Genomic DNA, 12,717 nt, shown 5'->3' with positions numbered 1-12,717 from the left:
TAAAAAAAACCTGTGTCACTAAAATTTGACTCATTTTGTGATGGGACCACAAAATTAAAAGAGATGCTGGGAAGAGGGGGGTCTGGGGGGTGCTGTTGTTGTTAGAAGAGGAGGTAAGGTTATGTTATGGTTATGTTAGGGGGAAGGATAGGGTTAGTAATAGTAAGATAAAAAAAAAAACCTGTGTCACTAAAATTTGACTCATTTCGTGACAGGACACAAAATTAAAAGTGATGCTGGGGAGTGTCTGGGGGGCTGTGGTTAGAGGAGGGGGTAAGGTTACGTTATGGTTAGGGGGAGGGATAGGGTTAGTAATAGTAAGATAAAAAAAAACCTGTGTCACTAAAATTTGGCTCATTTCGTGACAGGACACAAAATTAAAAGTGATGCTGGGGAGCGTCTGGGGGGCTGTGGTTAGAGGAGGGGGTAAGGTTACGTTATGGTTATGGTTAGGGGGAGGGATAGGGTTAGTAATAGTAAGATAAAAAAAAACCTGTGTCACTAAAATTTGGCTCATTTCGTGACAGGACACAAAATTAAAAGTGATGCTGGGGAGCGTCTGGGGGGCTGTGGTTAGAGGAGGGGGTAAGGTTACGTTATGGTTATGGTTAGGGGGAGGGATAGGGTTAGTAATAGTAAGATAAAAAAAAACCTGTGTCACTAAAATTTGACTCATTTTGTGATAGGACACAAAATTAAAAGTGATGCTGGGGAGCGTCTGGGGGTCTGTGGTTAAAGGAGGGGGTAAGGTTACGTTATGGTTATGGTTAGAGGGATAGGGTTAGTAATAGTAAGATTAAAAAAAAGTCACGAAAATTTGAGTCATTTTGTGACGGAGCACAAAAAAAAAAGAAAAACTTGAAGTCTGAAAACTTGAAAAAAAACGAACTGTTTCACTCTGAAGTGAAACGCTTAGTACACACACACAAACACACTCAGGCACGCACGCACACACACACACACAGAATCCCAGATGCACACACATTAGGCACTTTATATAATAAAGTACTGATTCCATATCAACATACTTCCTAACTTCTGCTTATTTATTGACATTTTCTAGTTATAAAGTTCAACTTTCCCTGTTGAAAAAAAATACATTTTTATGAAATGTCTTTGAAAACAACAACTACCGACCTTTCCCCACATACCAAAGAAAGACAAGATATACAACACGTTTCATTATAAGTTTTGCCAGCAAACTTGTTTGGTCGAGGTCTTTAAGAAAGTAAGTGCAAGTGTGCAAATAAGTGCTTAAGGCTGAGCAATATCGAGGATGCACTATTCCTCTGACTGCTGTAAAGCTACAAGGAAAATACAGCCTTATGCTTTGAATAAACAGCATAAAGACAAGGCTATTGAACGGATCGCTGTTTTCCAGTGATAAGTGCGGCTTGAACACAGGCGCGTCAAATGCTGGGGTGATTGTGTTGTTTGGTTTGACCCAGAGATTATGCGTACCCACAGAGTGATGTGCTTCATGGCCTGCGTGACATAAGGCTGTTGGCAGGATGTTTGCTGTTGTCTGAGGACCTTCATGCAAGAGAGACTGTTTGGCTTGAGGCAACTTGCACATCTGCATGTCTTTGATGCTGTGTTTCAGATGACTCGAGCACTCCTTAAACATCTCACAGTAGATTTGGCAAAACAGTAAGCTTTCCAAGAGGGACAGCAGAAAAGTCAAGACTATGTTTTGGTGAAGATTGTTAGCCATTCTGTATGGCCACTGTGAGCTGGAAGGGCCAAACAGCTTTAATCTACATTTTACATTTGTAACATACAGTAGGAACATTTCAGCTTTAAGTGTGAGGGTCAGACAAAAATATGAAAATACAAGAAGAAATTAACCAATTCAGAATTATGACCACTTTTTACAGCAGTAAGTAATTGCTGAAACTCAATATAAGGATTATTTTCATACAAATAATCTATTTTGCAGACAATTTGCCAGGTAAATCAGGAGACGGATACATGAACATTTTCAAGTCACCGAATATGTAAACATCAAAATAAAATTCTTCATATTAACATAAAGATTTGAGAAAATATCATGTCTGTTTAGAATTGAATAGGCTCTATCAGATGGCAAAACAGATGATTAACGTTGAACATTATTATCACTTTACTGAGGTGTTGCTGGGCCAGTAGCATAGATTTACATTTACGCTACCTGGCTAAACCTGCCCGCAGTAGCATAAACTGATGACATCATAGCGCATGCAGCCCAAGAACTGTCTGCAGAGGAAAACATGAAAAGGCCAGAAGTGTGTGTTGGTCCCAATATGGATATTCCGGATGATTTTATCATGGATAGTACGACAATGAACAGCAGCCAAAGCAGCCAGCTTGATGAGGACGCACTGGTGAATTTGGAGACCAGCGTGGTACCAGCCAACAAGACAAAAGTTAAAGTGAGCCAACTTTTTATGTCCGTGTTTGCTGGGTGTCGTGCGTTTTGAAATGACATTAAATATTGTTAATGTGATTCCACGTGTTGTGTATCTCAGTAAGTGATAATAATGCAAATAACATGCAGTTGTCGTGCAGTATGCATTTTCAGAGGCCCTCCGTCCATGCCCAGTTGCCCGCAATGACAGATATTCACCCGAGTTAGACGAGGACGAATATCTGTCATTGCGGGCAACTGGGCATGGACGGAGGGCCTCTGAAAATGCATACCGCCCTCCAAAAGCATGTTATTGTATGTTTACAATGCCTTGGAAAAGCACTGTATTCACACGTCCGAGTGCCCTGGGTGTTCCCAGAGAAATTCTGCTTGAAGGACTGCCCATTTCAATCACATGCCTCACAAATTTTCTCACAAATAAAGAATAAATCACCTGTGTCTGACTGTTTTTTTTTTTTTTTCTATCCTTTTGTCATTGATTAAATGTGTTCCTCATCAACTGTTTTCAGTCTGAACCACACAGACAATAATTTACTTCACTAAAACATTTTTGCATAGAGTTTATATTAAAGCAGAAGCTTCAGAAAGTTCTTTTTTTAAAACCAGGCGACTATTCAGTTAAATAATCCATTTGTTGCTGTCTGTACAAAGCAAGCCATATTATCACAGAACACTTACTCTTTCTTGCACAAGAGTCTTTCACAATAAGTGCACAGGACAAATTTTATGATGAGAAAAACATCGTGAAAACTTTTTTTTTCTTTTTTTTTTTTTTGCTTTTTAGAATATGTTGGGGATCACAGAATTAATTTATTTTAGTTGGTGTTTAAGAAACTTTAATAAATAAAAAAAGAAAAAGATTTTGGGTGGCCATTTAACCAACCTTTTGTCTGGTGCTTTTAATCTATGCAGCAAAAAAAAGAAAAAAAAAAAAAAAGAAAAAAGTGATGTGACGTCCACTATCAGTTTTCAATGTTAACCATGCAGACAATTTACTTCACTGAAATGTTTTGCGTACATTAAAGCAGAACTAAATAAATAAAATAAAATAAAAAATAAATAAATCTCCCGCCTATTTAAATCCAGGTGACTCTGCAGTTAAATAGTCCATTTGTTGCTGTCCATGACTCCTGCTCAACAAAAAAATCCATATTTTCCTGTCAGCTTCTCACTGAAAACAGTGAAACACCCAGTTTGTCACTATTCCATGTTCTCTGTGTACCACTCATACTCAAAACAGCAAACAAATGTCCAGGCAGCCGGAAAGATCTCCATCTGAACTCCTCTCACAGTTCTGAACATGCGCAAAGTTCATGAGAAAACTTTGTGCATTTCCAGTTCAGTTTGCTGGATGGAAAAAAAGAACTTTTATCACACAAAAATGAATACAAACAAAGTAGCTCCTTCATCGTGTGACTGAAGCTTCTACAAAGCTAGCAACAATGTCACCCAACATTTCCTGAGTCTTGCATGACTTTCACAGCACAAATGGATGATGTCATCACAATTCTGACATGGAAGAAGAGAAAAACATTATTAAAACTAATTATTTTTTGCTTTTTACAATCTGCTGGCAGTCACAGAATTAATTTATTTTAGGTGGGCATTTCATAAGCTTTAATTTAAAAATAATTTTATTTCGGGTGGGCGTTTAACCAACGTTCTTCAAATAAGGGCGTGGACTCATGCATGACCCTGGGCTCTCAGATGCATAAATATGATATTGAGCCATTTGGGACTGTATACATTTTCATTTGTTTATGCAGTTTCAAATACAATATTTAATTGACTTGAAAATATTCATGTATCCATCTCCTGACTTGTCTGAAGAAAACTGGCACTAAAACTGATTATTTACATTTTATACCAAAGACAACCATTACTTATGCATCCCATCCGCTTGCCTTTGATATTGTTACATTAGATTAGAGATTATAGAGAACTTTATCTCTATAGACTCACTCAGGGAAAACTGAGGTTCTAACTGCATTGTATAGCAGAACATAGGGTAAGAAGCACACAGAGTATCAAAAGTGAAAGTAAAAAAAGAAAAAAAAATCAGTTTGCCAATATAAATATAAATACACAAATATAAGTACCGACATTAAGGTTGTTCATGTTATATAGTGAAAAAGTAAAAGTTGTGAGAGGCGTTGGGCCACATGTTGTTTTTGTTCCACTTGGGCTTTTATTGGTGCAGACCAAATTTAAACTCAATCAGATAAGATTTTAAGGTCCCACAGACACATTTTCCTCTCCCTCCGCTGGCAAGGCAACGTCACCCTAATGGGAGAAGACTCTGATGCCATTATTTTTCTTTTACAGGTACATGTGATGGCTTCTAATTGCAAAAAGTGGTGGTTGATTGGTCAACCAGAGGAGAACATTCCTGGAATTACTGGATTACTACATTGTTTGTTTGGGGACAATTATTGCTTTGTGGGGGACCCCTAAACAATGTCTGATTACAATAAAATTTGGCACAGATCTTTTTATCTCATTAGTGGAACAAGAACAACATCTGGCCCAAAAGATTTTGTCACATTTGACATTCTGAACAGGTCTACCAGACATACTGATCAATACTGGTTTACTGGCTACTATTGTTCCTCTCATTCCTGTCCTCTGTCTTCCTGTTACTCCTCCTCCCCCTGAGTGAGGAGTTGTACAGTCTGATGGCCTGAGGGACATCAAGTTGTGAGCTGTGAGTTTAAGGAGGATAATTTTAATAATTTTAATATTGAGAAGCCTGCGCTGTTTTTTATTTTATATTTGAAATGGCATAAACAAATTTGAATGTGTAAAATCCCAAGGGGCTGACTACTTTTCCAAGGCACTGTAAATGCGGGTCAACCTGTTTCCCCTTCAGTTCATCATCTCAAAAGTACATGCATAAATCTCTGTGATTTACGCCACTCACCCTCACTGTTAGTCTTAGAAGTTTTCAACTCACTCATTTTATCCTTTTTGGGATCATGGTATCTACAAACAAGCTTGGAGCAGCCAGTCAGCACCACCCGTGCCAAGCACGAAACCTCCTCTGCACTGAATCAGCAAAAGCACGGTGTGGTGTTGATGCACGCTGACATTAAATTTAGAACTTTCTCCTGGCCTGTTCCATAAATGATACATTATACTTTATTGTGTGTTACAGCTTTCTTTTCACAGTGAATTTGTTATATTTTTTTCTCAAAAACTCTTTGAAGAAAAAAGAAAATCATTGAATCCCAGGATTTTATTCTGTAATGTTTGTTTAACATGTAGATGAATCACGCAGTATTTGCAACAAAGGCCTTATTACGTCCGCCAAGGATGTAATAAAATCACCGGCGTTTATTTATTTGTCTGTCTGTCTGACTGTTAGCAAGATTACGTCAAACCTACTGTGCAGATTTTGACAAACCTTTCACCACAGATAAATATTAGACCAAGGAAGACTCCATTCAATTTTGGAGGTGATCCAGATCCGGATTCTGGATCAAGTTTCACTTTATACTGTATAGGGTTTGAAGTATTGCTGTCAGCAGGATTATGTCAAAACTGCTACATGGATTCTGACAAAATTTTCAACACAGATACATATTAGGCCATGGAAGACCATTAAATTTAGGAGGTGATCTGGATCAGAATCCGGATTCTGGAATAAGATTACTCTTTATATATGCTTTGAAGGATTACGTCAAAACTACTTACAGATTCTCACCAAACTTTCATCATGGACACACATTAGACTATGGAAGACTCCATTAAAGTTTGGAGGTGATCGGGATCCAGATTCTGCACCAAGATTTCTCTTTATATAGGCTTTGAAGGATTACGTCAAAACTACTTCACGGATTCTCACCAGATTTGCACCACAGATAGATATTAGGGCATGAAAGACTACATTGCATTTTGGAGGTGAGCCGGATCTGGATTGGTCAATGTCGGAAATCTCTGATTGCTCTTATCGAACTCCACCTATTCCCTGACCAACCAACAAATGGGTAAGGAGGAGGTTTGTGCGCAAAAACAGTGTGATCTGAGAAACATAACACAAACTCAGAGTTATCAAGCTAGCTAAGACTAACAGGCTTGGCCGCATAAATTTACATTCACTATTGCATATTGTTTGTCGACTTGGTGGTGCATCTTGTAAAGAGTAGCTAGTATGTAGGTATGGAAAACAAAGACCAACCAACATATTTCTTGTGTAACAATAGCACTAGTAGCTAATGTCGCCAAGCTAATGATACCTGGTAATTATGGCTAAAGGTGCTAGTGTTTAAATTAAACATTGCTAAATGTCACTGGAGGTGCGTGGTCAAAACAGGTGTGACCATTGCAGAGTGAATGTAGCCTAAACATGACCCCATCTCAGAGTTATCAAACAAACAAATCTACAGCTAACAGGCAAAATTTGTTTTGGGTGTTTGATTTACACATATTTTTGTGGATTGGGCCATGGTTTTTCATAACAGGTGGCTTGATATTAAAACATATAACTGTCATGCTGTCTTTGTAACCATTGCACATCAGTGGACTTAATGTCACCAAGCTGTCTGCTAATTAGTGCTAACCTGCTGATAATGGTGCTAACATTAATTAAATAATACTAAAATACCACCCAATTGGTAACTTTGTGACTGGTATGTACATTTTAAAATAGTATACAAGGATACTTGTCAAGTTTGCAATCAGGGCCAGTCAACACTAGCTGCAACTCAAAGTGCCCACATTCCAAATTATTTGGAACTTTATTGGTTATAATGTTTTAAACATATGAGTTAAAAATCCCCCTACAATAGTCCTGAATGAGGAAGCTAATTATAGGCCAATCTCCAACCTTCCTTTTCTCTCAAAAATTCTTGAAAGGGTAGTTGTAAAACAGCTAACTGATCATCTGCAGAGGAATGGTCTATTTGAAGAGTTTCAGTCAGGTTTTAGAATTCATCATAGTACAGAAACAGCATTAGTGAAGGTTACAAATGATCTTCTTATGGCCTCAGACAGTGGACTCATCTCTGTGCTTGTTCTGTTAGACCTCAGTGCTGCTTTTGATACTGTTGACCATAAAATTTTATTACAGAGATTAGAGCATGCCATAGGTATTAAAGGCACTGTGGTTTGAATCATATTTATCTAATAGATTACAATTTGTTCATGTAAATGTGGAATCTTCTTCACAGACTAAGGTTAATTATGGAGTTCCACAAGGTTCTGTGCTAGGACCAATTTTATTCACTTTATACATGTTTCCCTTAGGCAGTATTATTAGACAGCATTGCTTAAATTTTCATTGTTACGCAGATGATACCCAGCTTTATCTATCCATGAAGCCAGAGGACACACACCAATTAGCTAAACTGCAGGATTGTCTTACAGACATAAAGACATGGATGACCTCTAATTTCTTGCTTTTAAACTCAGATAAATCTGAAGTTATTGTACTTGGCCCCACAAATCTTAGAAACATGGTGTCTAACCAGATCCTTACTCTGGATGGCATTACCCTGACCTCTAGTAATACTGTGAGAAATCTTGGAGTAATTTTTGATCAGGATATGTCATTCAATGCGCATATTAAAAAAATATGTAGGACTGCTTTTTTGCATTTGCGCAATATCTCTAAAATTAGAAAGGTCTTGTCTCAGAGTGATGCTGAAAAACTAATTCATGCATTTATTTCCTCTAGGCTGGACTATTGTAATTCATTATTATCAGGTTGTCCTAAAAGTTCCCTGAAAAGCCATCAGTTAATTCAAAATGCTGCAGCTAGAGTACTGACGGGGACTAGAAGGAGAGAGCATATCTCACCCATATTGGCCTCTCTTCATTGGCTTCCTGTTAATTCTAGAATAGAATTTAAAATTCTTCTTCTTACTTATAAGGTTTTGAATAATCAGGTCCCATCTTATCTTAGGGACCTCATAGTACCATATCACCCCATTAGAGCGCTTCGCTCTCCAGACTGCAGGCTTACTTGTAGTTCCTAGGGTTTGTAAGAGTAGAATGGGAGGCAGAGCCTTCAGCTTTCAGGCTCCTCTCCTGTGGAACCAGCTCCCAATTCAGATCAGGAAGACAGACACCCTCTCTACTTTTAAGATTAGGCTTAAAACTTTCCTTTTTGCTAAAGCTTATAGTTAGGGCTGGATCAGGTGACCCTGAACCATCCCTTAGTTATGCTGCTATAGACTTAGACTGCTGGGGGGTTCCCATGATGCACTGTTTCTTTCTCTTTTTGCTCTGTATGCACCACTCTGCATTTAATCATTAGTGATCGATCTCTGCTCCCCTCCACAGCATGTCTTTTTCCTGGTTCTCTCCCTCAGCCCCAACCAGTCCCAGCAGAAGACTGCCCCTCCCTGAGCCTGGTTCTGCTGGAGGTTTCTTCCTGTTAAAAGGGAGTTTTTCCTTCCCACTGTCGCCAAGTGCTTGCTCACAGGGGGTCGTTTTGACCGCTGGGGTTTTTCCGTAATTATTGTATGGCCTTGCCTTACAATATAAAGTGCCTTGGGGCAGCTGTTTGTTGTGATTTGGCGCTATATAAATAAAGTTGATTTGATTTGATTTGATTTGAGTGGTTCCCGGACGGGATGGTGGCCGCCATTCAAGGAAATGCGAGATTTGGCACTTCTGTGTTGGCTTAATTTTTCAACAGCAGTGGTTTCTGGTAATGTAAATGTAAATGGTAATATCTGAAAAGGTATTGTTCAATATTGCTTCTCTCTTCAGCATAGACAACACCACAGACAGTAACACAATATATGGCAATCAAATACACGTGCATATACACACATGATAATTACCACAATACATTACCATGAATCAATGTGACAGTTCAAATATTGATTTTTTTTTTCTAATTAATTGTACTGGAATAATATCAGTGAAATGCAAATCTGTAATTGCCATGGTGTGTGTGTGTGTGAGAGTGGGGACGAGCTCATTACTCTGGCAGAGAGAAGCTGCTTTATCTATGATCTGGCCCATTTTACATTCTAGTCTATTTTTATATGGGGATCTTACACACTAAAGAGCAGAATCGCTCATCTAGCTTCACTACACTCCCCAAAACTCCCAAAGTCTTTCTCATACTGATTGTGGGACTTTCTTTTTTGAAGCTGATGCAGATAATGAGTGTGTCAGCGGGGTTCATTCATGAAATGGTCATTTGCACAGATTCTGTGTTGTGTGAGCACTTAAAATAAAAGCTTCTTTGAGGTTCATCAGTAATTTCTTATTTTCAAAGTTTTCCCCAGAAGAATGAGGGCTGTGCAATCCATTATTTACAGTCATGTACAAAAGTATTTGGATAATGACACTTTTTTTTGTAATTATCCTTCTGTACACCACCACAGTGGAGTTGAAATGAAGCAATCAAGATGTCACTGTAGTGTAGACTTTTAGCTTTAATTCAAGGGGTTCAACAAAACATATTCATTAACCATTAGAGAAATACAGACACTTATGTACATATGCAGTCCCTCCATTTTCAGGATGATTATTCCTACAAATCATCAGTTTTACAACCAGCGGCTACTCTGCACTCTACTCAGTGCCTACACAGCAGAGGTAAGTCACTGTCAAGCCATTCTGAAGTCATCAATCTGCAAGTCCCAAGTCAAGTCAGGTGGTCATTATGACTTGAGAGTGACTTGATGGTGACTTACTCCCACCTCTCCTCCACACTACCACAGAGAACAGCTATGGCAGTTCTCAAAAACTGAGTGATCATGCAAAAAGGACATGAGTGAGGGAAGCCATCAAGACACCATGCCATCACTGAAGGGGTTGTAAGTATCTGTGTCTGCAATTGGAGAAGGTGTAAAAAAGGCAGTCTTTGTCTGCTGCATTACCAGTTATATAACTGGTACACAAGACTTGATTTTATCAATTTCCTTGCATTGTACATATTTTGACCTAGAGAGGACACAAAAGTTCTGTACTACGTCATTTTTAATATGATTAACAAATGGAATAGTTCTGATTGTGTTGAATGTTTGGTCTCCAAAGTAAAGGTGAAACAATGTTGACATCCATTGGATTTTATATAACAGCTGAGTGGATTCTTGTCATTTGATTTGTGCTTTGTATGTCACATGACATGGTTTAATTCATTCCATTTGTGTTGCATTGCATTCAGAGTGTGGCTTGTTTCCATTTAGAGTGCAAATTTGGTTCCATACGTTTGGTACCATTGGACTCCCACGTGCACGCACACATGCATGGCCTCGTGCACGCGCGCACATGTGATCACACATACACACGTGCGCACATCCTCATGCACGTGCACGTATACGCGTGCATGCACACACATGCTCGTGCACGCACACACAAAACCAATCCACTGTGCTGCCTGGAGGTTGTTAGCAGGAAGAAAGAATAAAAGCTGGACTCATTTCTGATGTGATTTTTTTTTTTTTTTTTTGCTGCTCTGAGGACGTATACAGTGTTATTTTTGTTGTTCATGTACACACAAGCGCCGACCAGGTTGCGTGTGTGTGCGCGTGCGCAGGGGGGACACGACTCTCCTGAGACATAATTTGAGCTAACTGACACTGCTAATTCGTGTAAGATACACACACACGCACACACACACACACACACACACACACACACACACACACACACACACACACACACACACACACACACACACACACACACACACACACACACACAAAACAAATCCACTGTGCTGTCTGTTAGCAGGAAGAGAAAGAAAACCTGGACTCATTTCTGAAGTGACTTTTTTTTTGCTGCACTGAGGAGGGACACAGCTCGACCGAGCCGGTTGCGTGGGCGCGCGCACACGGGACAGCGACATGATGATTTGATTAACTGACACTGCTACACACACACACACACACACACACACACACACACACACACACACACACAAAATCCACTCCCTTGTAAGCCGTCAAGATGCATGAAGAGCTGCTAACATGAAACGCTGATGTGATTTTTGGCTGAACTGAGGAACTACATACACAAAGTCTTTTTTTTTTTTTTTAATGGAAGTCCGAAGTCAGTGCACAGCATCACTGGACTACATGTCACAGTGGAACACCAAAGTCCTTTTCTGTTGTTTATAAATGAATAAAATATCAAATGACAATGATCTATTTTAGCAGTTATATAAAACAAATAATGAATGTTTTTACATTCTTTCAATGATACGCCTCGTTGAATGGTATGTTCCAGCTTTCACCTCATGAAATATTCATACCATTGAACTCATAAACATTAATTATTTGTATACTATGACATGTGACATATGTTTGCCCATAACATGATAACTAAGCATGACGCATGTTGCAAACTATTCCTTTTTAAAATCCTACTAACTCAACCAATAATTTGCATAATGTTTTACCATAATTGGAGCAACTTTAACTTTTGACCCCTGTACAAACTGAAAGTGACCTTTGTCGGCATGCTTGCTGTTTTTACCCCATTACTCCAGAACATTCAGTCACAGACTGACTACTACTGCAGTCCTGGACTTCTGTCATGGCTCCAAGCTCTCCTGTCATCCAGGGGTGCGAAGGACCGTGGCAGTGGTCTGGCAGCGCTTCTGGTGGGCGTCCATGGAAGCCGACGTCCGGGACTATGTCCAGGCTTGTACCACCTGCGCCAGGGGTAAAGCTGACTATCAACGGGTACTGGGACTCCTCCAGCCGTTACCTGTGCCCCATCGCCCCTGGTCCCACATCAGCCTGGACTTCGTCACGGGCCTCCCGCCGTCCCAGGGCATGACTACCATCCTCACGATAGTGGACTGGTTCTCCAAGGCGGCCCACTTCGTGGCCCTCCCGAAGCTCCCTACGGCCCAGGAGACAGCAGACCTCCTGGTCCACCACGTCGTGCGTCTGCATGGGATACCTACTGACATTGTCTCCGATCGTGGTCCCCAGTTCTCCTCTCAAGTCTGGAGGAGTTTCTGCCGAGAACTGGGGGCCACCGTGAGCCTCTCGTCCGGGTATCACCCGCAGACCAACGGACAGGCAGAACGGGCCAACCAAGAACTGGAACAAACCCTACGCTGTGTGACGTCCGCGCACCCGACGGCCTGGAGTGAACATCTGGCCTTGATCGAGTACGCGCATAACAGCCAGGTGTCCTCTGCCACCGGCCTCTCCCCGTTTGAGGTGTGTCTGGTGTACCAGCCCCCGTTGTTTCCCGTGGTGGAGGGAGAGGTCGGTGTGCCCTTGGTCCAGGCCCACCTGCGGAGATGCCGTTGGGTGTGGTGCACCGCCCATTCTGCCCTGTTGAAAGCCCGGATGAGGGCTAAAGCCCATGCAGATCGCCGGCGTTCCCCGGCC

This window comes from Thalassophryne amazonica, chromosome 10 (genome assembly GCF_902500255.1).
Source record: "Thalassophryne amazonica chromosome 10, fThaAma1.1, whole genome shotgun sequence".
Classification (NCBI taxonomy): Eukaryota; Metazoa; Chordata; class Actinopteri; order Batrachoidiformes; family Batrachoididae; genus Thalassophryne; species Thalassophryne amazonica.
The sequence above is the reverse complement of the archived record's forward strand: the minus strand, read 5'-3'. Positions refer to the sequence as shown.